This window comes from Vombatus ursinus, unplaced genomic scaffold (genome assembly GCF_900497805.2).
Source record: "Vombatus ursinus unplaced genomic scaffold, bare-nosed wombat genome assembly UNPS02014832.1, whole genome shotgun sequence".
Taxonomy (NCBI): domain Eukaryota; kingdom Metazoa; phylum Chordata; class Mammalia; order Diprotodontia; family Vombatidae; genus Vombatus; species Vombatus ursinus.
In genome coordinates, this window is record NW_020954610.1 from 10,658,068 (window position 1) to 10,685,586 (window position 27,519).

General features: G+C 37.8%; 2 long non-coding RNA genes and 1 pseudogene across 3 annotated transcripts in view; all 3 read right to left on the reverse strand.

Moving 5' to 3' along the window:
* Positions 1-8,313, reverse strand: part of LOC114025651 — a 72,725-nt gene extending 64,412 nt beyond the window's left edge. For both annotated transcript variants that reach the window (XR_003567055.1, XR_003567054.1), the window contains exons 1-4: positions 8,247-8,313; positions 5,037-5,142; positions 2,936-2,964; positions 2,406-2,439 (exon numbers count right to left, since the gene is read on the reverse strand). This is a non-coding gene — a long non-coding RNA (uncharacterized LOC114025651). The remainder of the gene's footprint in view (positions 1-2,405; positions 2,440-2,935; positions 2,965-5,036; positions 5,143-8,246) is intronic.
* Positions 8,314-11,230: 2,917 nt separating this feature from the next.
* LOC114025652 lies at positions 11,231-23,437 on the reverse strand. Its single transcript, XR_003567056.1, has 4 exons — positions 23,006-23,437; positions 16,711-16,805; positions 14,514-14,707; positions 11,231-11,594 (listed from the first exon to the last, which is right to left on the reverse strand). It is a non-coding gene; the product is annotated as an uncharacterized LOC114025652 (long non-coding RNA).
* Positions 23,438-25,720: 2,283 nt separating this feature from the next.
* LOC114025606 lies at positions 25,721-26,525 on the reverse strand (annotated as a pseudogene).
* Positions 26,526-27,519: the final 994 nt, after the last annotated feature.

Here is a 27,519-nt window from a genome sequence, read left to right on the forward strand (position 1 = left end):
GTTTTCCCCCCTCACCTCTACCTCTTAGCTTCCCTGGCTTCCTTCAAGACTCAATTCATATCTTACCTAAGTCCCTTCATAGTTGCTAATGCCTTCTTCTGAGATTGCCTTTCATATACTTTGTATCCACTTGGTATATACTTAATTATTTATACCATGATATCTCCACCATTAAAATGTAAGCTTCTTGAAGGCAAGGACTATTTTTGACTTTCCTTCTATTTCTAGCCCTTAGAACAGTGCTTAGCACATTTTAAGTGAAAGAAATGATTATTAATAACCAATATCTTGGGGGAGATTCAAAGTTCTCCCCTTCTTCCAAAGTCCTGAAAGTTCAGTCTCTTGAAGGACATTACTGATAATGATATTGAGTTAACTCTCCTCAATCTTGGTCAGACCAACCTTATAAGAATTTAATCTAAGGAAGAGAAGCCCATTTTGTTCTACTCAAGCTTCTGTGGAAACAGATCTTTTTGTCTAGATAGCCTAAGGCTGGGGGTGGTCTGGGTAGAGATAGTTTCTCTGTCCAAGGGTGACATGATGTCACTCAGCCCCTCATTGAACATCTATTCTTCAAAGGGCATATAAATTGTGAGCCTGCTGCCATGATTATCTTTGGTCTAAGAGAGACAGCCAAATAACCATCCTTTTATTAATAACCTGCTGGTCTTATTAATAACTTTATTAAATTACCCAGAAACTATGTCTCTCAAACCTTTTTGTCACATAAGTAGTTAAGAAATGCTTGTTGACTAGACTTATACCAAGAGTTTCAGCATTTATGAGAAACAAATCATTTAACCCCAGTTACAGACAGAATCTCACACCTTTTGGATCATAAAATGATAAATACTGATGCTGAAGACATTTATGTTATTTCCAAAGGTGCTAGATTTGTATTTAGGGAGTAACTTCAAAACTGAAAGAACGTCCAAGACATGGATACTACTCTGACTTCCATCTGGCTCCCTTGAACTCATGTTAATATTAAATAATAAAAATAGCATAATTATCATTAGATGCTAAAAAAGTCTTTTGACAAAAATCTAACACCTGTTTCTCTTAAAAAACATTAGAAATCATAGGAATAAATGAACCTCTTGTTATTATAGTAAATAATATTAATCTAAAACCAAGAGCAAACTTTATATGTAATAGAGAAAAGTTAGAGACATTTCCAATAAAATCAGGGGTAAAGCCAGCATGCTCATTACCACCACCACTACTTAAAATAGTCCTAGAAATATTAACTATAGTAATATGACAAGAAAGAGAAATCAAAGGAATAAGTAGAGGCAATGAAGAAACAAAATTAGTGCTTTTGCAGTTAAGATAATTTATTTAGAAAACTCTAAAGAATCAACAAAAATATCATTAAAATAATAAATTCAGCAAAGTTGCAGAAGATATAATAAATCTGAATAAATCAGCATTCCTGTGTATTACTAACAAAAGCCAGTAGGTGTAGCTAGAAAGGGAAATTCTACTCAAAATAGTAAAAGAAGGTATAAAACATTTGGAAATAAGCTATTGTGATACATCCAGAACTTATATGTATCCAACTATAAAATACATTTTGCAATAAAGACAGTCCTCATAATTTGAGAAACATTAATTTCTCATGGGTAATTCAAGTCAAAATAACAAAAATGACAGTGTTGCTTAAATTAACTTACTTGTTCAGTAATGTACCAATCAAACTTCTAAAGGATTATTTTATTGAACTAGAAAAAATAATAATGAAATTTATATGAAGGAACAAAATGTCAAGAATCTCAAGGGTAGTAATTTTTAAGATTAGGAAGGAACAGGGTCTCAGTACCAGATCTCAAACTATACTATAGTGCAGTAATCATTAAAATGATTTGATACTGGTTAAAAAATGGATAGGTTGATCAGTGGAACAGATTAAATACACAGCATATGGAAGCAAATTAAGACATTAGTAAAGTGTGCACTGAATCTAGAGACCCCAGTTACCAAAGTAAGGACTCTTTATTTGACAAAAATTGCTGGGAAAACTAGAAAGCCGTTTGATAGAAATTAGACTGTTTCATACCACATACGAAGATGAACTATAAATAGATACATGTATGTGTGTGCTGGAGTCAGCTCATAACAGCTTGTGAGAGCTAATTTTTTTAAATTTTCAGTATGAACATTTACACTTTGGAAATTGGCCAATGTTACAGATTAGGGCTTAACTAATTGTTTTGTTGATTGTCTAGATGTAAGAAAATGATGGAGAAAACGTTAATGCAGATTTAAAACTATGTCATGGACACATTTCTTCCCCTACCCCCCAAAGATAGTAAATGTTAAACATTTACTAACCTACCCCTGTATACATGATTTAGAAACAAAAGGTGACATGATAAGCAAATTAGAAGAACAAAAAAAATTACCTTTCAGAACTATGGATAGCAGAAGAGTACAAATCTGAAAAAAATGATAAAGATCACAGAAGATAAAATGGACAATTTTAATTATGTAAAAATCACAATATTTTTTATAGACAAATCTAATGTAGTTAAAATTAGAAAGGAAATATAAGCTATTAGAAAAAGCAAATATCTCATGTTCAACATATATAAGAATCTGATTCGAATTTATGAGAATAAAAGCCATTTCCCAACATATAAATGATCAAAGTATATGAGTATGCAATTTTCACAGGAAAAAATTGAAGCTATAGTCACATTTAAGAAATGCTCCAAATCATTAATAATTAGAGAAATGAAAATTGAAGCAACTCTGAAGTTCTACCTCACACCCATAAAATTGGCAAAAATGGTGGAAAGGAAAATGGCAAATGTTAGAGAGGCTGTGGGAAAACTTGATCTACTTATAGACAATTGGTGAAGCTGACAATTGATGCAGCCATTTTCAAAAGCAATTTGGAACTATGACCCAAAAATTACTAAACTTTACTTACTTTTTGACACAGCCATTCAGATACTGGGCCTATATCCAAAAGGGATAAAAGAAAAAAGAGGTACAAAATATTGGTATGAGCTCTTTTCATAGTAGTCCCAAACTGGAAGCTAAAGGAGTGCCTACCTATTGAGGAATGACCAAATAAATTGTGGTATATGAATGTAATTGGATATTATTGCTAAATGAATTGTGGCATATGAATGTAATGAGGTCATTGTGACATACGAAATTAAATGAGAAGTTTCAGACGACACCAGGAAGACTTATGAAGTGATGAAGAGTGAAACCAGTAAAACCAAGAGAATAATTTACGTAATAACATTATAAAGAAAAGCAACTTAGAAGGACTTTAGAACTTTCATAAATGCAGTAATAAACTCTAAGTCCAGGGGACTGAAGATGAAACATTCCACCCTCCTACTGGTAGAGAGAATGTAGAATGAGATTTGAATAATGCATACCTCAGTGACATTGCAGGTTTGGTTCCAAACTACCACAATAAAACATTACCACAAAAAAGCAAGTCACATGGATTTTTTGGTTTCCCAATGCATATAAAAGTTATGTTTACTCTATATTGTATTCTATTAAGTGTGCGATAGTATTATGTCTAAAAAATGTACATACTTTAATTCAAAAATACTTTATTGCTAAAAAAAAATGCTAACCCAATTCCACTACTAGGTCTGTATCCCAAAGAGATCATAAAAAGGGGAAAGGACCCACATGTACAAATGTATTTATAACAGCTCTTTGTGGTGGCAAAGAATTGGAGATTGAGGGAATGCCCATCAATTGGGGAATGACTGAACAAGTTGTAGATGAATGTAATAGAATACTATTGTGCCATAAGAAATGATGAGCAGATGGAAATACATACATGAACTAATGCTGAGGGAAGTGAACAGAACCAGAAGAACATTGTACATACGAACAGCAAAATTGTGCAATGATCAACTACGAATGACTTAGCTATTCTCAGCCACACAATGATCGAAGACAATTCCAAAAGACTCATGATGGAAAATGCTATCCACACTCAGAGAAAGGACTATGGAGTCTGAATGAGGATTGAAGTATACTTTTTTGTTGTTTTTCTTTCTCATCATTTTTTCCCTTTTGTTCCGATTCTTCTTTCACAACATGACTAATGTGAAAATATGTTTAATATGATTGTACATGCATAACCTACATCAGATTGCTCACTGTCTTGGGGAGGGAGGAGAAAGGGAAGGAGAGAGGGAGAAAAAATTGGGAGCTCAAAATCTTATAAAAGTGAATGTTGAAAACTATCTTTTCTTGTAATTAGAAAAAATAAAGTACCAGTAAATGAAAAAAAGTTCTAAGCATCAACTGAGCCTTCAGCAAGTCATAATCTTTTTGCTGGTGGAGGATCTTACCTCAACGCTGATGGCTGCTGACTGATCAAGGTGTGATTGATACAGATTGAAGTGGCTGTGGCAATTTTTAAAAATGAGACAACAATGAAATTTGCCACCTAGGTCTAGTTCAAAATATCCAAATGGTAGTTGGTGATATGAGACTGAAGCTTGGGAGGGAAATTAAGCCTGGATATATAGATCTGGGAATCATCTGCATAGAGATGATCATTGATCCCATGGGAACTAATGAGATCACCAAGTGAGAGATCATAGAGCAAAATAAGAAGCAATATGGCATCATGAGACTTAGAATTCTGAAGATCTGAGTTTATATCTTGCTTCATACATTTACTGGGTGACCCTATGCAAGTCACTTACCCTCTCAGCCTCAATTTCTTCACCTTTAAAATGGGAATAATAGCAATGAGGACCTCACAGGATTGTTGTGTGGATCAAATCAGATGGGATGGGAAATCTGATTTCTGACTCTGTAAACCTAGCTCTGCCATTAGAGTTGTGTGTGTGTGTGTGTGTGTGTGTGTGTGTGTGTGTGTGTGAGAGAGAGAGAGAGAGAGAGAGGGAGAGAGAGAGAGAGAGATGAATGTGATGTAGAGCAAGTCACTGTTGTAGAAATTTCCCCAACTGGGTGCCTTGAGAACGTAGTAAGAATCTCATCCTCCAACATTCTCAACTCTCACAGCATGCATGTTCATTTACCCCCTGCACATGAATTAACCAGTCTGAATCTCAGTATCCTCCTCTCCAAAGCAGAGATGGCAATGCTTGGAAAACTATCTCACAAGGTTGTTATGAAGGAGTCAATCTGCAAAGCAAAAAACATCATAAAAATATAAGTACCATTAACACCATAGAGCAAAACACTTGAGGCAGTGGGGTTTAGAAGAATTTCTGCCAACCTCACCTGGGTACCCAAAGGAAAGTACTTGATCTATAAGTCTTCCTCGCGTAATGGTTTTTGTTTTGAAAGGGTAGTAGTCAAAATGAATGATTGTGCCCAATCTGAAAGCAAAATCTGATTTAAAAGCAAAGTGCCCATCAGGGTGGTGGAGAGGAAGAAAGAGAGAGATTGGGGAATTTCCTGGTTTTTGTTGGTTTACAGAATAGCTTTAGGGTTAACTAAATGTTGACATTTGAGTTTCAGTAATCTATCTGGTATAAAAAACTAAGCTGGAGGCAGACTAAAAGATTTTTATGGAAGTTAAATAACACGTTCCAGGGTTGAACATTTTGTTATGTTTTGTTTTTTCCCACTTTAAAAACCTAATCTGTCCTTTAGACTTGCTCAGAAACAAACATGCTTTTATACCTATCAAATGAGTAACCTGATCTCTAGCCAAAGACTGTAACTGGCCCCCAGTAACCAGGTTAGATGCAAAGAACGTATTTGAAGGGTAACTATTCTACATATGTGCAAGTCAAAGGGAGGGCTGTGTGGGTCCCAGGAACTGCCCAGTAAAGAAAACAAAGTGGGGAAAGAGGCTTTCTGTTTTCAGAAAGCACTGGGGGAAAAAATGAAAAAGCCAGAATTAGTCTGACATGTATTTAAGATCTTGTCCAATCAAGGCCAGGCTTACTCCTGTCTAACAGAGGGACTGGAAGATTAAAAGAGATGTTTTTTGCTGGAATGAAAATATGTTAGGAATATGCTCACATGTGTGATATTCTGTAAATTAATAGTTTCATAACCAATTTTCCTGAATGCTTTTTTTTTTAAAATGGAAATTGTGATTTCTACTTATCTATAACTGGAAGATGATGGAGATTTTTTTAGAGATTTAGAAATGACACTATAAATTATAAATTGTCAGTGGGTAGTTCTAGTAAAAATTGTGCTAGACCTTGAGCCATGAAAGACAAAGTTCAAAGCCTACCTCAGATAATTAACTGTGCAGTTATAGGCAAATTACTTAATCTCTCTTAGCCTCAGTTTACTCTTCTCTAAAATAAGGGATTATTCCTACATCATTAGATATTCGCAACAACCTAGTGAGCATTATATGAGATAATGGATGCAAAATGTTTTCCAAACCTTAAAGCTCTATATAAATATCAGCCATTTTCATTGCAACAGTTTTTTTTTTAAATGAGGACCATTCCAGTTTGTCACTCTCTTTCAAAGTGTGGAGCAAAAGGAAGAGAGAGCAAACATTGCTATCTTCAGATAAAGGAGAACTTGCCACAATTTTATTTGTTTTCCAAAAGTAGACCAGGAGGAAGACTATAGAAAAACAATGGGAGAAATTATTGACCTGACACTATAATAGGTCTGGTATCTGGCCTTTGTTTCTGGAACAGTTTGGAGTGAGAGAGTAAGAAAGACCCTTTCCAGAGACTGAAAAATTGCCCCTAATTATCTTGATTTATTGTATTTCTATCTATGATTTTTTTAGTTCCTCCTGTGACTACTGTGATGTAGTGGTCAAGACCTTTTTCCCTGGGACTTTTTTATTGGGACCCTTTATTTACAGATGAAGAAATTAAGACCCAGAGAAGTTAGGTGATTTGTCCAGTGTCAAACAGGTAGTTAAGAAAAGAGCGAGAATCTGAGACCAAATCCTTTGTCTTTCAATGCAATGTTCATTCCACTACCATACAATATAGTACTTTCTCATTTTAATATAAACAAAAAATGTACAAAATGTCCATCTATTGAATCAAATACTATAGAGAAGTAAAGGAGAATGAGAACTGAAAAAAGACCATTACATTTCATCATTAGGAGGTCACTTTTTGCAAGTGATGGGGAGGAAGGCAGGAGGAAGGAAAGAATGGGTGGTAAGGAAGTGAACCTCGGATGTAGACATTATTTTCAGGAAGTTTATCATTGAAGTAAAGGAGAGTGAGGGCAGCAGCTGGATGGATTAGAAGGGTCAAGGAAAGGTTGTTTTTTTTGTTGTTGTTGTTCTGTTTTGTTTTATTTTATTAGGATGGGGGAGACCTGATCATGGGTTGTAGGCAGATGAGATGGAGCCAGAGGATCATGATGGTTGGTAGAACTGGAAATGGTGAGAAGAAATGGGCTCTAAAGGACAGAGAAAAGGATTATCCTTTGTGAGGAGCAGGGATATTCCTTTGGTCTCAGAGAAAGAGGAGAGATTGGATGGCAATACCAAGAAATAATGGCAAACCAACCAATGAAGGAATTTAAGTCATAGGATTTCAATCTTCTCAATGAAAAAGGTCAAATCTTCCTGTAAGTGTATGGGAATGGGAATGGAGCCCATGGAGTAGAAACCTTATGGAGAATGGAAAAGGTTTGGCACAGTTCCTGTCAGGAATGAGTAGGATTATCAAGCAGCAAGGGCCCAGCTAGGGTTGCACTATAAATTTATTTTACAGCAGGGATTGGCAGCTGTACAGCCCATATGTTAACAGAAGCCAAATCATGAAGCCTGCCAGTAACCGGAGGGTTACTGCCTTCCTTCACCTGCAAACACCATCCCTTGTCCTGGTCACTTTTATTCTGTCTTGTTTGGGAAGGCTGAGGTTTGGGAAGGTTGTTTGTGAGTCAAGGACTTAACTGTAACATCTATCGGTGGCCCAATGTGTACTCAGCATGGGCTGTGCTGACTCACTTCCCTTCCTCTCAGACAGCACAGAGCCAGAAAAGGGTTACTGAAGGTTGCCCTAAAAATATGGAGCATAGATTTTTTTTAAATGGAAAAGTGACATAACAAATGGGCATAAATCCTGCTGAAACAAAGTAAGTTGGCAGCTAATTGAAATAGCTTTTTATACATTCTATGTCTATAATGCTTCTGAAGATGGTAAGGCTAGCCATGTGGACATCAACAATTTTGTGCCCACTATTTCCCAAATTTCTAAGCAACTTGAAAGAAGGGTACATTATGAAAAATATTATTGCCAAAATTTGGCAAATAAAATACTAAAAGATGAATTTCTTACCTGTGTATATATTATATCTTCCCAATAGGTCTTAAGTTCTTTGATGACAGGGACTGTCATTTCTTCATATTTCTCAGAACCTTGCATAGTGCCCTGAAGTCAATAAGCATTTTTATTTTATTTTTTGTGGGGTGAGGTAATTAGGGTTAAGTGACTTGCCCAGGGTCACATAGCTAGTCAGTGTTAAGTGTCTAAGGCCAGATTTGAACTCAGGTCCTCCTTACTCCAGGGCCAGTACTCTATCCACTGCACCACCTAGCTGCCCCAATAAGTATTTTTTAAAGTACCTACTATGTAGTGTAGTATTATTAAGCAGAATAAGTGCTTAATAATATTTGTTGAATTGAAGTGAGTTCTTGCTGGGTTCTAAATGGGATCTGTGATTAAAGATCAGCATAAGGTTTACAACTAATAGGGATTTTAGAAATCATTGAATCTAACCTGGCCATTTTACAGATGAAGAAACTGAAACTGTACATACTGACAACGGTTGGTTGACAGCCAACCAAAATCCTTTGGCAGGCAGCAAATGGCCCACGGGCCATACGTTCTGCAAGCTGAATCTAAAGGGGAGGAGGTGTAAGGGTAAATTACTGTAGTGCAAAAAATATAAGACAATGGTAATTTTAAATTTTCATCTGCTTAGATCATCACTCTCTTCTGTTAAGATTGCTTGGGATCTTTATTTTGTTTTCCAATGGGCTATCATTTTGAATCATCTGCAAATTTTATAAGGGACATTAGCAATCATGTAACCCAACCCTCTGATTTTCCATAGATGAAACTGAGACCCAGAGAGATGAAGTGATTTGCCTTTGATGACATGCATAAGTGTTTTTGTCAGAGTTAAAAACAAATGCTGGTTAAAGATTCTAACAGAATAGTTCCTTAATTATACTTGTTATTATGCTCCAAGTCAAAAAAAAGTAGTATGCTTATTTGGCTTACCTAACAGGTTGTGCCTCATTGCCAGGCTATTAGGAACTGTTAATAAATGAATATTTGCATTCCCTAAGAATGGATTTAACAAGTCTTACATTTTTAATTTATCATTTTTTTTTGAAAATGAAAACTCACCTTTTCTCCCTCCCTTCCACCCCTTTTCACTGGGAAATCAAGGGGGAAAATATCCTACATATATTGTCAAGCAAAATAAATTTCCATGTTCCCTGTCCCCCCTCAAAAAAAGTTTCAGCACTCTGAATTCATCACCACTCTATCAGGAGGTGGGTAACGTTTTATTTCATCTTTTCAAAATTTAATTTTTTTGTTACATTTTAAGTTCTGAACTGTCTCCCTCCTTTCATCCCTACCCTGCACTAGAGAAGGCCACCATTTGACAGAGAAAGAGACAGAGAGAGAGAGTATAGATGTATAGGTAGATAGATATAGATATATGTATATATATGTATGTAAAACCATACTGTGCATACTTCTATTTATTAGTTCTTTCTCTAGAAATGGATAATATCTTCCTTCATAGGTCCATTGTAGTTGATTTGAGTATTTATAATACTCAGAATAACTTAGTCATTCACAGTTATTCTTCAAACAATATTGCTGTTACTGTATATAGTGTTCTCTTGGTTCTGCTCATTTCACTCTTCATGATTTCATGCAAGTCTTTTGATGTTTTTCTAAGATTGCTGAACTCATCATTTCTTACAGCACAGTAGTATTCCATCACAACTTGTTTAGTCATTTCCCAACTGATGGGCATCCCTATCAGTATTCAATTCTTCACCATGACAGAAAGAGCTGTTCTAAATATTTTTGTACATATAGGACCTTTCCATCTTCCTTTGATCTCTTTGTGGTATAGAACTTATAGCAGTATTGCTAGGTTGAAAGATACACATATTAATAACTTTGGGGGGCATAATTCCAAACTGTTCTCCAACAATGTATTAATATGCCTATTTTCCCACAGCCTCTCCAGCATTTGGAATTTTCCCTTTTTTTTTGTTTTGCAAGTCTGACAGTAGGGAGGTGGAACATTGGAGTGGTTTTAATTTAAAAGCCTTTTATTTTTAGACCTTGGAGCCAAGGTTAGTCCATCCTTGCATGTGGAAACTAATGGAGATTTATGTTTGATTCACAATAATTCATAGCTCTAAAAAAGGGAAACATAATTATAAAGGTAATCTATGAATTTGTTTGTAGTTTTTCATCGATGTGAAAGTGCTTTATTTGGCCTCATGGTTTGGGTCAAAATAAAGACTTAGGTTCTGGAACTTATAGGAAATCAAAATTGGGAAGCTGGTGCAAACAAGAAATTTATTATTATGCAGCATAGCAAGCAGGCCAAAAAAAAGCATATACACACTCTATATGGCAATATAAACAAGCAAGAGGTTCATCCTCATAGATATAAGAAACCAACTTGATGTGAGGGGAAGGGCGATGTGTCAGGGAGAGAAAAGGCTCAAAGTTTGGGTTCAAGTACAGAATTTTTAGGCTGAATAACCTAAAAATAAGCTTGGTGGAGAACAGGTAATTAGTACAAGATGTAGGAGGGGGCATTTCTAATCAGACCCAGATGTGGTAGAAAAGTTCTTGGGGTCACTTATCAATATCAGGCTTGGGTAAAGCGTGGGTTAGGGAGTTTCTTTATTAGGACCAGAAATTGGGAGACAGTTTGAGTTGACCATCTGGGGCAACAGAAGAGAAGAGTGAGTCAGACCACTGCAGTTAGCTAGGAGTTTTATCCAATCAGAAGCTGTGACTGTGAGTATTAACTGCTTGACACATAGTTAATATAGGTCAGAACAATGGACAATTTTCTTTGCCTATATGCTTTATGGGCATTAGGATCGCTTAGCCTAAGTGACCCTATAGAGGACTCTTATCATTATAACTATAACATCAAATGATATAAAAATTACAATAATCACAAAAGGACACAAGTTGAACCTGGTTTCTCTCATTAGTCTTTTCATATATTTAAGACACAAATTCACAAATACACATCATACTACAGAATCAGAAATAATTAAGAGGTGTAACAGTCAACATAGAAACAATGCACTTAGAAAAAGACAAGGAAAACCAGTTATATTCTGTTCAAAAATTTCCTCCACTAAAGTCTTCCTTGGATATTTCATCCTGGCACAGAAATGCTTCCATCTTCCCAAAGGAGCTCAAGGGCTGGCAGGTCCTAATGAATTGGAAAGGCTTTGTGGACAGTCTGGAGCAGATTGTATTTGTCATCCAAAGACTGGTTTAGTTCTTGTTTGGAGTGGCTCATTCCCAGAAAACTGGCTACCAGGTGATAAATTATTTTGGCCAAAGCAACTCATGATGATGGATTGTCTTGCCTACAAATTTGGTGAAGGGGCTGTGATAAGCCTTGATAGAGTAGATACACATACCACAGTATGAAGTAGTAGAGGAAGGAAGGAATGAAGGAAAAAAGGAAAGAAGAAATGAAGGAAGGAAAGAAGGAAGGAAGGAAAGAAGGAAGGAAGGAAGGAAGGAAGGAAGGAAGGAAGGAAAGAAGAAAGAAAAAAGGAAGGAAGGAAGGAAAAGGAGAGAAGGAAAGCTGTATTAAGTACCTACTATGTACTATGTACCATTCACTATACTAAGTGCTTTATAAATATTATCTCATATGATCCTCACAACAACCCTGGGAAGTAGTTGCTACTTTTATCTTCATTTTACAGTTGAGGAAATTGAGGTAAATAATGGTTAAAAGACTTCCCCAGGATCATACAATTTGTAAATGTCTGAAACTGGATTTGAACTCTCAGCTCTATGTCCACTGAAACACCAAACTGCCTCAAAGGTACTGTATTTGGAGACAGGAAGACCTTGATTCAAATCTTGCCATAGATACTTCTAGCTCTGTGACCCTGGGCAAATCGCTTAAACCTCTCTGTGCCTCAGTTTCCTTGTCCACAAAATGGAGAGAGAGGGTTGAACACCAAGTCTAAATTCTTTTAAGTTCCTTTCTACCCCTAGGGGCTGGGTCTGTTGTTTCATTGATTTAGGGGAACTTCTAGGTGAGAAAACTCCCTCTACCACTGCAGGTGGGCATCTTTTCTGTCTTGGAGAATTTTAGAAAATCACATAGAGGTTAGGTGTCTCACAAAGGTCCACACAGTCAGTATATATCAGAGGAGAGATTTGACTTCTCTTCTTCCTGGTTCCAAGGTCACCTTCCTATCTGCTGGGATTCTCATAACAAGAAGAATAGAGAATTCTCAGAACTCAGGTAGCAACCCATCTACGATTTAGCAGATAAATCCTTGGGAGTTGGATGTGGCAAACAGAGGTTAGGCAACTTGCCCAGGGTCACAGGACAGCTAGTAAGTATCTGAGGAGTATTTGAGCCCAGGTCTTGCTGACTCCAAGCTCAGCAACCCATGCTATTATGTCAAGCTGCCTCCAAGGTGTTTTAAATAATCATAATAATTCTAATTCACACGTATATAGTGCTTTGCCATTTACAAAGCACTTTCCTCACATCAGCCCATGCAAGTATTATAACCCCCCCCTTTAAAATTTTATTTTATTTTCAATTCACAGAACAAAACAAGCATCTCCATAACACAGTACAATAAAAAGATGATTGCACACGAAACTGCAAATCTACCATGTACAACTTGCTATTTCCTACAAATATACAACAAAGTTATCATGTAAATTTCTTTTTTTCATTTTTCTACCCCCCATCCTACAAATAGGTGTGTATATATATGTGTGTGTGTGTATAATGCATGTATATATATATGTAAAATTATTCCATGCATACTTCTATTGATCAGTTCTCCCTTTTTTATAAATGAGAAAAGCCAAGCACCAGAGATTTTAAGTGTTTTCCCCAGGGTCACAGAGATAGTCTCTTCAGACTCCAAGTCCAGCTTCCTTCCCACTATTTCATGCACACAACTCTGCTTGACACTTCCCTTAATTTGATTTTCAGAAGAAGTTCTAAAGAAGAGAAGCTCTGAAATAAATATTCTGTGTGTAGATGCCTCCCTGCTCTTGACTAGATCAGTAAGGGAACTCTCCGGTCAAGCAGGGGCCAGAGCCAGGGGATGTCTGAGGGGCATGCCCATCTCTAGGAAATGCTCATCTCTGAGAGGGTTCAAGTCTTACACTATCACATACTGGTTGGGTGACCCTAGACAAGTGCCTTAACTTCTCCAGTGCTCTAGGCAACCCTCTAAAAGTATAAATTGCAGAGAAGGTGCTGATTTACATTGGTAGAGGAAGGTTTCTTCACTGAGAGTTCCTTATACCTATGAAATCATGGGCCTAGTCACTATCCCTATCCTATCCCCATTTACAAGACCTGACTCTATATTTCAACCTCTGCTCCTTACTACCTTGTGACCTTGAACAAGTTACTAAGCTTCTTTGGTCCTCAGTTTCCTCATGTGCAAAATGAGGAAGTTGGTCTTGCGGGACTCCAGCTCCAGATCTATGATCTTACTTTCCGACCAAAGCCCTGCTCTCTCTAGATTGCAGGGAGAGTGAAAAGAAATTCGCCAGGAATCCATTGGGAGAAGAAGCCCAGATTTGGGAAGATTTGGCTTTAGGAAAAGAATCAGTGTGGTACTGATTGCTTAGAAAACACTGCAAGTGCCTGAGGCAAAGTACAGTTTCTTTCAGAAGTTATTCTGACCTTTTTCCTCTACATGGGGGTATTGATTTTCTTTTGTCTATTGAAAGTGCAGTGTGGCTCTGACACAGACTGGCTCTATGACCACGGGCAATCAATTAACCTCTCAGTGCCTTACGCAACTAACTGTGTAAGAACTTAATTTGCAGAGAAGTTGCAGATCTGCATCAGTGAGGGGAGTTCCATATACTGATGAAATCACCTGTCTGGGAAAGAAAGGAAGGGAGGGAGGGAGGGGGGGGGGAAGGAAGGAAGGAAGAAAAAAAGAAAGAAGAGAAGGCCTGATGCAATGGAAAGTATACTTTGGGTCTATCACTCAACCACTTTCAACTGTTTCTCCATCTGCAAAATGAGGTGTTTGAAATTTGATCACAGAAGAAACCTGAAAGGGCATTTAATTCAATTGCCTCATTTTACAGATGAGGAAACTGAGGCCCAGGAAGATTAAGTGACTTTTCCAAGAGCAAACAGATAAGTGACAGAGCTGGGATTTTGAACCTGTGTCATCTGATTACAAATCCCACGCTCTTTCTACTATTTGGTAACCTGTCAGATCTTTTCCGGCTCTTAATCCTAAAATAATTGACCAAAGGATAAAGAGACACACTCTCGCAGGTTAAATCAATATTTGATCATACCTTTGAACAAGAGATTTCTTTTCAACCTTCAAGAATTGGCGTGATATTCAATGGTTCATATCCATGTGCTGGGGTTAGGTAGAGAAATCCAGGACACATTCTCTAGCAACACAGGGAGTTGGAGTTAGGCCACCTGGCCTGAAATGGTATCTGGCCCTCTTGGTCATTGATGCTTTGTTTATTTTCATTACCTCCTGAAATAAAAATTAAGCCATTTATTTTTGGATGAAGTCACCTTTGCAAGCTTGGAGCTGGATTTGTTTGCTTTTTTTTTTTAAGCAAAACAAAAAAAGAATAACACACAGTAGAAATCTGTCTGTGTGGAGTTTGTCAAACCTGTAATTATTCTTGCGCGAGCAGACCTGTGCTTTTGTGCATATGTTTAAAGGGTTCCTCTGAAATCTCTGGTTATTTATGATGACAGATCCATATGTAGTACTGGGTGATACAGGTCAGCTCATAGATTTCTGCTGTCAATGGGATGGAAGCTTAAATGCCTCCGAGATGGAGTACTGATCACAGTATGCTTTATGCTCCACCTGTTCTCTCTGGGCAGCAAAATAATAGGAGAAAAATATGGCAGCCTAATTGGGAGCACCTGGCACACTGTAGGTATCCAGGAAACATTCAACAATCAAAAGGCAAGGTCTGTTTGCTCTTATTTAACTCTCAGACTATTTTCATTCCTTATTCCTTACAGTGACAAAGAAAATAGGGGTGAGGATCATGCCCTGTTATCTTTGTGGTTGTCTCTGAATATTTTTCATCAAGATGGACCGAGGGTGGGGAAAGCCTTTCTTTAAGCAAATTGCTTTTAATGGCACCCCCCAGGAGAGAGGAGCATCTATTTCTTTGTAGTTAAATACTAGGAGTCATTGAATGAAAGAGAAATGATAATGCCTAGCCAGAGTTGCAACCAGCCATTATTGTACCTGGGGCACCATGAAATGCACCTTCAAACCTTTAGGGATTAATAGTGGGCCAGCAAAGAATCCATCTGAGGTACAGCTGCTGTGTGCCATCTGGCAGCTTCCTATTTTATGCAATTATTCTTGCTAAGTAGACACTGAAGACCTGCAAATGCTTTTCAGAGGTCCCTCTGAATTTTGATGCTCTTGGGTAGAACTCTACCATAGTTATGTCTCTGCTCCCAGTATAATCTTTAAAAGTTCCCTTTACACTACCCCATCATTACTTCCCTGGGGAAAAGGTCTAGTTAGTAAAAGAAAAAAAAGCATTTGTTTCATTGTTAGAGAAGCTAGATCTGAATCCTGATTCTGTCTCTTTCTCCCTATGTGATTTGATGTTCTGGGATTTGCCTGACATCATAGTTTAGGCTTTGGACTGGAATCAAATGAGACCCTCATAGACCACCCAACATTTTACAAAAAGAAGTTTGCTTAACAATAGAATGGAAAGGATGTAGCATTGATTCAGGTGGGAACCTCTATATTTGCCACAGTGGTGTGCCCAGTTATAAGGATGTGTCAATCCTGAGGAAACTTGATTCCTCAAAGGGAGGGCTTTTATACTTAGAAGATGAGGAAAACCAACAATGCAATCTTAGTCTTATGCCCTTGAGGACAATTTCCTTGCATTTTAGGGTAAAATTAGCCTATCCTCCATGAGGCAGATGTTGCTCCTTTTAGAACTGATGGAACAGTTCAACTTTACAGTAAGAATTTGTGGAATACTTATTGAGTACATGGTGCAGATCCAAATTTGGTCAAAATGTTTCAGTTCCCCAAATTATATACATTGTCATATCCAATCACTCTATCAGGTTTTTTTGCATAATTGATTTTCTTTTTTCAAGGATGAGGTTAAGTCTGGAGAGGAGAAAGTTAAAATGACTAAAGTAAAGACAATAAAGCATTTTTAAAAGTTGGGCTCCCTTGCTCTATGATCATGTAATCGAGATTTAAATAATGCAACTGAGAACATACTTGAAAGTATAGATTTCACATACATTATGTGAAAAAGAGCTGAGAAAAAACATTAATTGAATATAAGCTCAATAGGAGTTAATGGTGTGGTAGGGTAGACAAAAAAGTTAAACCAGTTTAAGGCTGTAATTAAGAGAGGCACAGTGCCCAGAATGAGGGAAATGTTAGTAAATTAGTTGTATTCTTCTTCTTATTATTAATTTCATTGTTATTACTTAGTCCTGCTATACTTTGCCCAGGTGAGACCACACCTGACATATTGTGTTGACTTCTGGGTGCTACATTTTAGAGGATGGTCCAGGTTGGAGAAACTTTGGATCAGTTGAAGACATGGAGGTTCTTTAGCCTAAAATAGAGAAGATTTAGATGAGATATAATTGTTTAAATATTTGAATCACTATCATATGGATTATACTTGATTTGCTTCACCTTATAGTAGTGAAGAGTAATGGGGTGGAAGATATAGAAAGGTAGAGTGAGGATTCATGTCAGAAAAACCTTCTACAGCAATACCACTACTAGATCTGTATCCCAAAGAGATCATAAAAAAGGGGAAAGGACTCACATGTACAACAATATTTATAGCAGCTCTTTTTATGGTGACAAAAAATTGGAAATTAAGGGAATGCCCATCAATTGGGGAATGGCTGAACAAGTTGTGATATATGAATGTAATGGAATATTATTGTTCCATGAGAAATGATGAGCAGGCAGATTTCAGAAAAAACATGGAGGGGGCAGCTAGGTGGCGCAGTGGATAGAGCACCGGCCCTGGATTCAGGAGGACCTGAGTTCAAATCCAGCCTCAGACACATAACACTACCTGTGTGACCCTGGGCAAGTCACTTAACCCCATTGCCTAGCCAAAAACAAAACAAAACAAAGCAAGAAAAACCATGGAAAGACTTACATGAACTGATGCTGAATGAAATGAGCAGAACCAGCAGAATACTGTACACAGTAACAACAACACTGGGTGATGACCAACTTTGATAGACTTAGCTCTTCTCAACAATGCAATGATCTAAGCAATCTCCAAAAGACTCATTACGGAAAATGCTATTGACATCCAGAGAAAGAACTATGGAGTCTGAAGGCAGATTGAAGCATTCTATTTTCTCTCTCTCTCTCTCTCTCTCTCTCTCTCCCCTTTCTTGTGTTTTTTTTCTGATTCTTCTTTCACAACATGAATAATATGGAAATATGTTTAATATGATTACACATGTATTGCCTATATCAGATTGCTTGCTGTGCTGGGGAGGCAGGAGGCAGGGAAGGAGGAAAATTTAGAACTCAAAATCTTATAAAAGTGAATGTTGAAAACTAAAAATAAGTTAAAAAAATAAAAACATTCTAGTACTGTAATGAACACTATATGGACATAGAATGGCTCACCAGGGAGTATAGGAATTCACCTTTGGAAAAGCTCTTCTAGGGGACATTAGATGACTACTTGTTGGAAGTACTGTGGAGGCTTAATAATTAGGTAGAAGTTTAACTTAATGGCCTCTGAGTTCATTTCTACCTATGAAAGTTTGTGATTCTGTGAAGATATGGACAGATTGTAGAGAACATTCTTTTTTTATTAAGAATTTGTCAAAAAGAAATTTATAGGTTTTACTCTGTCTCAGGATAGAGTTAGAAATACAGGGACGGGGTTGTTTGGGGTGGTACAGGCCTGAGATCCCTGACACCATGGGTACTGATTCCATATGGTACATATTTTAAAATATGCACAATAAAAAGTAATTTTGGTGATAAGAAACTGCTAGCAATTCGGGATTTGGGAAAGGTCTTGTGCAGTGGAGGGCACTTGCATCACAACTATTCCAAATGGCAGCGTTAAAGAAGAACATTCTGGCATGGGGTAAGTCAGTATGTGCAAAGTTCCTGAGGGTGAGAGGCAGAATAGTATCACTTGTGGTGAATAGAAAGTTGGTCACTAGCATTGTAATGACTCATGTGTGCAGGGGACTAATGGAAAAGAAGACTAAAAAGCAAGGCTGGGGAATTTCTGATTAAGATGGCTACATTGTATATCCCTGAAAAACACCCCAGCAAAGGATGTTTAAAGGGTTCTAGAGGAAGAAATGATTAATAAAACCAAAAGGAAACACCAGTAAGATCATCCATTCAGTTCAGGCTGCAAAAGAAGATGGCCAGAAGCTTGCAGGTACCATTGCACAGAGAGTTTTGGAGGTAGACCTAAAGCAAGCTCAATTTACCAAATAGTCTGAAATCAGAAGGAAGTGAGTTACCCAGAGGGGTTGAGTGGTAAGCATACCTGCATCTTATCCCTTTTTTTCATCTTATTCTTGATAGGCCCCAACCAGATATCAGAGACCCCGCTTAACTCCTTTCAGGTCATAGAGCCCTTTGGCAGTCTGGTGAAGCCTGAAGACCCTTTCTCAGGCTAATATTTTTAAAAGCAAAAAATAAAATAAATGGGATTATAAAGAAAATTAATTATATTTAAATACAGTTATCAACATATAAAAAAGTTCACAAATCCCTGCTGTTAGATCAATGGTCTCCAAAGTGGGGACTACAGCATTATTCTAGGGAGACCTCAGTTTTGCGAGGATGGGTTGATTAATGGAGGTCCAGAAGTCCCACCCTTCCTGTGATATGCAAGCATGTCCTCGGGACATACATTCAGTTATAAAAATTATATCCCTATCTCCCACCCCAGATTACCTTATAGTTATGGTTGGTTCCCTCCAGAGGATGGGGTCTGCACTTGGAGGCAGTGAACTACCAATGCATAAAAGTCTCAACTCCCCAATTTTCATTTTGGATGGTTTCAAGTGAGTCAAACAGGATAAGCAGACATGGATGGATTGTGGTCTGGATCCAGGCTTAATCTCTCCCTTGAGTTTCAATCCCATATCAGCAGCTACCTACTGCACATTTCAAACAGGACATCCCAGAGACATCTCAAATGCAATATGTCCAAAATAAGAGTAGCCGTAGTTGTAGTCGTAATTGTAGTAATTTATATAGTACCCCCTTTGTGCCAGGCACTATGCTAAGCGCTTTAAAAATATCTCATTTGATCTTTGAAACAACCTTGAGAGGTAGGTGCTATTACCTTTATTTTATAGTTAAGGAAACTGAGGCAGAGGTTAAGTGACTTACCCAAGATCACATAGCTTGTGACCTGAGGCTAAATTTGAACTCAAATCTTCCTGGCTTAAACTTATCTTTCTCCCTAAACCCAACTAGGTGGGCAGCTAGGTGGCACAGTGGATAGAGTGCCTGAAATCAGGAAGACTCATCTTCCTGAGTTCAAATCCAACCTCAGACACTTACTAGCTGTGTGACCCTGGGCAAGATACTTAATCCCATATGCCTCAGTTTCTTCATCTGTAAAATTAGCTAGAAAAGGAAATGGCAAACCATTCCAGCATCTTTGTCAAGAAAACCCTAAATGGGGTCACAAAGAATCAGACACAACTGAAATGACTGTGCAACAATAAAACCCACCCCTTTTCCAAACTTCCCTATTTCTGTTAAAGAAGCCACTGTTCTTTCTCAAATTCGTTACTTCAGTACCGTTCTTGATTCCTCACTTTCCCTCATCTCAAAAGTTGTCTCTTACATCTGTTCTTTAAACTTATTCTGCATATACTTATATAGGTACTCATTTCCTCCATTGTAAATTCTTTGAGAGGAGGGATTTTTCATTTTTTGTATTTGTATCACCAACAGCTAGCATAGTGCCTGGCATGTAGTTACATCTAGTAAATGCTTGTTGCTTGATTAATCTGTCCCCTTCTCTCTATTTAAATAGCCACTACTCTAATTCAGGTCCTCATTATTAATTAATTATTATTAATTCTGACCTTAACTACTACAATAGCCTTCTCATGGGTCTCCCTACTTGTCTTCCCCTTCTCCAATCCATTCTCCACATAGCAGCTGGAACAAATATTATTTCATCTTTATCATCATTTTTTACGTTCTACTTTTGTATAAGTTTTATGATATACATAGTCATTTGAATAATGGTAACTCCATATTATTTACAAATAATATACCCATACTGCTGACATGTGCTCAATTTTATTTATTTATTTATTTATTTTACTAACGGTGAACAATCAGAAATGTTTAGAGTTTACTAATATGGCAATAAGTATAGGAAAATCGGGAAGATATTAGAAAGTGAAATCAAGGGATAGCAACTTCATCGGATCACAGATATAGAGCTAGAAGGGGCCTTAGAGATTTATTAGTGTGACTGAATCGTCTCACTTCATTCCACTGCGTGTCTTTTTCTTGCTCAGGTTGAATCTGTGCACACTACACTCTAGCTGTAATCTATCCTATAAATGCTGTAATCAGCCCCATAAATGCTATACCCGACACCTGCAAGTAGGAACTTTCCAGACCAACTTCCTTACTGAGACAGACTGCATCCCACTGGTCCATTCAAATGATGGAGAATGCCGCTGGTTGCCTGTATTCTTCATGCAGGCCTGATCTACAGTCTGGGAAGTCAAAGCTGCTACCAGCAAGTATGCTAATCCACTTTCTTCTTTTCACCTTATTTGATCCCATTCAGTCTTACAATCCTGCTCTCAAAGAATAGAATTCAGATCCTCTGACTCTCAATCCTCTTTCCATGACATTTTGCTGCCTCTTAAAGTAAAGTTCTAGAGAATTTAACAACAATCTCCTTTTAAAATTTTAACTATATTGGCAAGGATCCCTATCACCTTTCTTCCCAAACAACTTGTGGATCTTTTAAGGCAAGGATAATAGCTGACCCTGAGCCTTCCCTCCTGCAGACCCTCTGATAGTTTTTTTTTTTCCTTCTCATTCCCAGAGCCAGCCTCAACAACTCTACCTCTAGTCTGCTGCATGTGGCAGTCTGTACCTTATGGGCATCACTGCCTTTGTTAATAAAACAGCTTTTCCTAAATTTCCCCCAGATATTCAGTGGGTACAATGATCCAAATTATGGAGATGTTATCCCTCTAATTTATTTTTTATTTTTATTTTTAATTTATTAGATAAAACAAGCATTTCCATAACATAGTATAATTTTTAAAAAATGATTGGCCATGAAACTACAAATTGATAATGTGCAACTTACTATTCCTTTTAAATATTTAATGATGTTATTATGTAAATTTCTTTCTTTTCTTTTATCCTTCCCTACCCAGCCACCCTCCTTCAAGATGGTTACTATTAGACACAAATATATATATATATATATTTACACATATATATGTAAAGTTATTCTATACATACTTCTATTTATCAGTTCTTTCTCTGGATGCAGAGAATATCTCCCTTTCTATGTCCTTTGCAGTTAATTTGAGTATTTTATAAGAGTCAAAATGACTTAGTCACTCAAAGTTGTTCTTAAAACAATATTGCCATTACACAATAATGTTCTCTTGGTTTTGCTCATTTCATCCTTCATTATTTCGTTAAAGTCTTTCCATGTTTTTCTAAGATCATCAAGTTCATCATTTCTTATGGTACAGTAGTATTCCATTTCCACTCTAAAATCAATAAACAGTGCAACTCTTACTCCTCATTTGTAGTAAAAAGTGGCAGTGGCCACACCCCAGTATACCTTCTCAGCAGACAGGCTAAATCAGGTTGAGGGTAACCTATTGACCTGAAACCCATTGGTGTATTATTGGGGTGGCTACCCTAAACATGTGAAGACTTCCCCTAGTGGAATGGGCAGAAGAGTGCAATTTGTTCAATGACCTTGAAGGAGGCTAAAGCAGGTTCTGTGGAAGATGCCAAGGTCATCCACTGCAACCCAAGCCATCACCAGTCATCTTAACTGTTGTCTTGCCAGTGGGCTCTGAGGACTCTGGAAGAGAGAGTGAGGCTGACAACTTTGTGCAACTCTGCCTCATGTAAATCCAATTCACACACAAGTCAAGATATCACCCTGTGATGTCATTGGTCCTCTTTGAAAACAAAGGACAAACAAGTAAAAAGTACTTGCAGGGCCACTATAGACTTCTTGAGCCCAGCCTCAAATCACATTCAGATAGCTAGGATGCTCAAGATCCAACCAAATTTTTCCTGTTATTGGATATAACGGCCACAACAAACGTCTTCCCTACCCCCAGGAACTTCCAGCTCCCCAAGTCCCAACTTGTGGGCCCAGCTGCCGTTTTCCATATTGGTTTAAACAGGATACCTTTCCTAGCCAATCTCCAGCAATACAGCAACTCTAATGCAATTATGGTGATAAATTCCTGGTGTTAATTTTCCTTTCTCTTGTCCGTGAGTTTGTTGCTATTGGCTCTAAGTCAGCATTAAACATGACAGTGTTTTGGTTTTGTTCTTTCCCCCCTCAGTTTTCATCCTCATTTTCTTTCATATTTTCTTTTATCCTTCCTCATTTCCTCATTTGCATCTCATGTCCTATGTAACCATTTGCTTCAATATCTCTGAAAGGAAACAGGTGGACCTTGACCCCCATAAATTGCGTTTTCTATAATTGCCTTAGTAAAGAATGCATACAAGGACTTGGGAACTCTTAATTCCCGTCCCCTCCATTATGCTTACCTTTCACCTCATGAACAAAAAAAGTCCACAACTGCTGGGTTGGCCAGGACAGATATGGTATTCGCTGTTCTTTAACTCCCTGCCCCCAAACTCATAATCTGTAACTAAGCTGCCAAGCTCTCTTATTACATCAGTCATGTGGCTAAGTGTTCAGGAAGAGGACTGAGTTTGTAAATCTTCAATTTCCTGAAGAGATTTATTTTGTGTAGCTCAGGGAAAAATGAGCAGGAAGTTTTAATTCAGACACAGCTTCTAGTTTTTTAATAAGGTACTATTTCTTCTGCCAATTTCAGGAATCTGAATGAAGCAAAAATATTTCTTTCTTTTCAATTATTTTTGGACACTTAGTACATGTAAAACTAGATTATTTTTCTTCCCCAAAAGAGTTTAGTGGTCAGGGTTAATTGCATTAATTGTTTGTATTCTAGCAAAGTATTTAGAGGTGGAAAGAGTCCTAGCTGATATCTAGTCAATTTATTACACTGAAAGGAGAGTGTGTAAAAAAAACCAATCAGGTAATCAAAATTTGGAGATCATGGTGGGAACATCTTGCCAAGTAGGCCATGGTTGTGAGATCAATCCAAAAAAAGCTTAATGGAAGAAGTGGGATTGCTAGTAGACATTAAAGGCTGGAGTTTGAATTGGAAGGAGATTTCTAGTGTAGTGCCCCAGGCACTGGTGTTAGTTTTATGCTATTAATATTTTCATCAACCTGAAAAATAGAAGACTGATGACTTGGACTTATGACTGACACTGGCTTCCAAATCAAATACATGTCTTGAAAAAATAATCTCTATATACAATACATAAAAAGAGACTATTCCCATAAAAACAAATTTAACATATAGTAGCCCACCTTGTTTTATCAGTATATAATCTCCCCAAAGAGCAGACTCCTTATTCATAGTTGACAGAAGACAATGTATTCAAAATACTTTATGTCTTGTAGGCCAAAAATTAAATCAAGATATGAATTACCACCCATAAGCTTTATGTTTCATAACCAGAAACTTACTGAGAAAGCCTGGGCTGAGAAGAAGATAAATATGGAGCTATAGGGGAAGAAGAAAATTTGGAGAGGGAGAGAGAGAGAGAGAGAAGAAAGGAAGACAGAAATAAAGGAAGGATGGAAGAAAAAGAAAAGATGAGGGAAATCAAAATTTGTTTTGAGGTACTGGCCTTAGCCCTTTTCCTTAATTTCTTCATTCACAAAAAGTGAAAAAATGGCTATACCTTAATGAGAGGGAGATGCAATGCATGGAGTTAGAATGTGATGTGGGGGGGGAGATTAGGGAAGAGAAATGAAAAGGATAAATTGGAAGCACTTTCAGAACTTAAACTTTTGGATATATTGCTGTATATTAGTATATCTACAGCAGGAATTTGGTTTACAGAACAACCCATTGAGTGTGAATGGGGATGAGCTAGCAGGAGCTGTATGACGGAGCATGCACAAAGCTAAGTTGAGTTCCCCAAGCCATTCCAATGACACATGTGCTCTGGCCCATCACAGATGGATTTTTGCTTTGGGATGATACATCCATTCCTTATTGGTTCCTGTGGACTTGTGCTTTGGAATAAGGACAGTAATCTTCTTATTGGCCACTTGGTCCATTTGACATTGGTGTTGCCAGAGTTGGGAGGGAGAAGGGTAGAGAGGAGGTTCTGTGTGAAAGAGGACTGGCCACCAAACAGGAAGGGCTGCCTGTTTAGTAGACCTTAAAATGAGAAATAATTTCTGCTATTGTTCTCTCTTCTCACTTATTGAATGTGTTGGGACTTTTCAAGCCTCTCCCTCAGACTACTGTATTTCTCCTTTTTCCTATCCCACCCCCAAGTTATGATGACCTCTGAAACAACTTTTCAGAGGAAACAACCACCAGCGGGAGGATGGGCCCTAATTTGCCAGAGAATATGGACCTTGAGTGAGTTTTCCATGCAGTGTAGAGCTGAGGTGAAGATCTAATCCCTGTTCAGAAGCTCCACAAAGTTTTATGTTTTAAGTATCAAACTCCCAGAAGAGTATAATGTGTGGTGCATTACTGTATCATGTGTTAAGTATTTGTCAATATATGCTTATAAGTTTTTGTTGTTCTTCTTTACACAATTCTCTTATTATAGAGGAAATAAAAAGCTGTTCTATATGCAACCTACTTTGTACATTGAATACCTTGTTAGAAGGGACACTGTTAAAATTCCTTTGGTGAGGAGGACCTGGATAAGAAACAAATTTAAGCTATAAGAAGTTTTTCCTGGGGCTCAAGGGTGCAAACATAATGAGCCAGAGAGCATGAACATCCCTTACTCCCATCTAGGGGCCAGACTCTCCCAAGGACTGAACTCAATCTACATGAGCCCAGAGTTAGGTAACCTCAGTGGAAGAGTACATCCCCAACCCCTGGGCCATAGGTATTTACAAATCAATTCAATTGATTTCAATCCAATTCAATAAGCACTTATTATATACATGTGTATATAATATATGTGCAATATATGTATGTAATTTATATGTAATATGTACTACAAACCAATCTTTGTGCTAAGTGCTGGAGATTCAAAGACAAAAACAAGACAATCCCTACCCCCAAGGAGTCTTAGTGTCTACTGAGACATACAAGATAAAATACAAGATAACAAACAAATAAATATAAAATAAATATAAAGTGATTTGGGGGGGGAGGATTAAAAGCTGGAGAAGTCAAGAAAGTTCTCTTGTAAGAAATGTTACTTGTGCTAAGCCTTGAAGGGAGCTAGGTTGTTTTTATTTTTTCCTAGCAGAATAGGTCCCAAACTTCATTGGGAGCTCCAAGTAAGTACGTGTGCGCGTGCATGCACAGATATGTAGGCTCACTCACATGCTCACAGCATCACTGCCACCACAGCAAGGTTACAAGATATATGGCACCATACACATTGGACTCCCCTACTCCTGATCCTGGCCAGGGGTGGATGCACTGTAAACAGAGCATCTTCTAGGAGGTGGGGGGGGGAGGGGATGGGATGAAGGGAGAGGAGAAAAGAGAAGCAGGAAATGAGGGTGGATGTCCTGGCTGGGAAGGCATGTTGGAGAAGAGGGCTGGGCCCCACCAGTGCTCCCTTACTCAAGGGACTGCAATATCAAAAGCTATTTCAGCATCTTCATTTGGGATTTTCCCAGACAGAAATATTTCATCTACCATCATGTAAACCTGGCAGAAGTTAAAGATGAGGTCCACTTCACAGACATTGTGGAAATATTAATTTAAGACATCTATAAAATTGTGATTGGCCTCTAGTAGGTCAAGTTGTTGTCATTGACATTCACACAGATGCAGAAATAGAGGCTGACATAATGTCAATGTTGATAAATGCTCTTGAAGTTCTGGAACTCCATAAAGTTGCTGTGCTTGGAGTCCTAGGCTGTGATGACAGCATGGATCTCCTTAATCAGCTTCTGGTTCTCATCATCATCAAACCACATGTATTACTTGGCCAGACAAATCTTGCCTGACTAGGTCTGGATGAGAACAAATTGGATCATGGTAATCACTTGGGGTGGAGCCCATATCCCCAAGTATGGTACTTCTCAGTGTGGAGACTGAGTCACAAAGCCTCAGCTTCAAGGTGTTTTCTGGAGGTAGAGCTTCCAAGAGATGAAGGTAAGGAGGGAGAGGATTCCAGACAAGGGGCAAAGGCCCAGAGGTGAACAACTGATTACTCAGTGTCATATGCTCAGAACAGCAAGTAGACTAGGTTGACTAGTTTACATGTGGGGGAGTAATATATAATCAGCCTGGAAAGATTGGCTAAAACCACATGTAAAGGGCCAAAGGAGTTTGTACTTTATCCTAAAGGCAATAGGTTCCTCTGCAGCTTCTTGAACAGGGATATGACATGTTCAGATTGGTGCTTTCAGATTACCAATCTGACAACAGGGTGCATTGAAGAAGGGTGAAGCTGGGTGCTGGAAGGTCAATTAAGAGACAATGGCAATGGTACAAGTGAGAGTTAATGAGAGCCTGAGCTAGGGTGGCTGTGGGATAAATGAAATGGGCATGGACATAACATATTATGGAGACAAAACAGAGAAAATTTGGAAGTGAATGGATATGGAGAACAAGTGAGTCTGAAGAGTAATAGATTACTCCTAGATTGCTAACCTGGGTCACTGAAAGTAAGGAGGTGCCCTCAAAAAGACAAGTAGGAAAGTTAGAAGAAAAGGAAGGTTTGGGGGAAATAGTGAGTTCAGTTTTGGATATGTCAAATTTGAGATATCTGTGGATATGTCCAGCAGGCATTTGTAGATGTTAAGATAGAGGGTGGGAGTTTAAGAGAGCAGTGAGGGTTGGATTTACATATTTGGTAGTCATCTACACAGAGAAGATAGTTGAACCCTTTGAAGCTAATGAAATTACCAAGAAAAAAGAGTGTAGAGAGAGAAGAGAAAAGGGTCTAGGATGAGAGAGCCCTGGGCTTTATTCACACATAAAGAGCGGGACATGGATGAATATATTGCAAAGAAGATTGCTAATCTT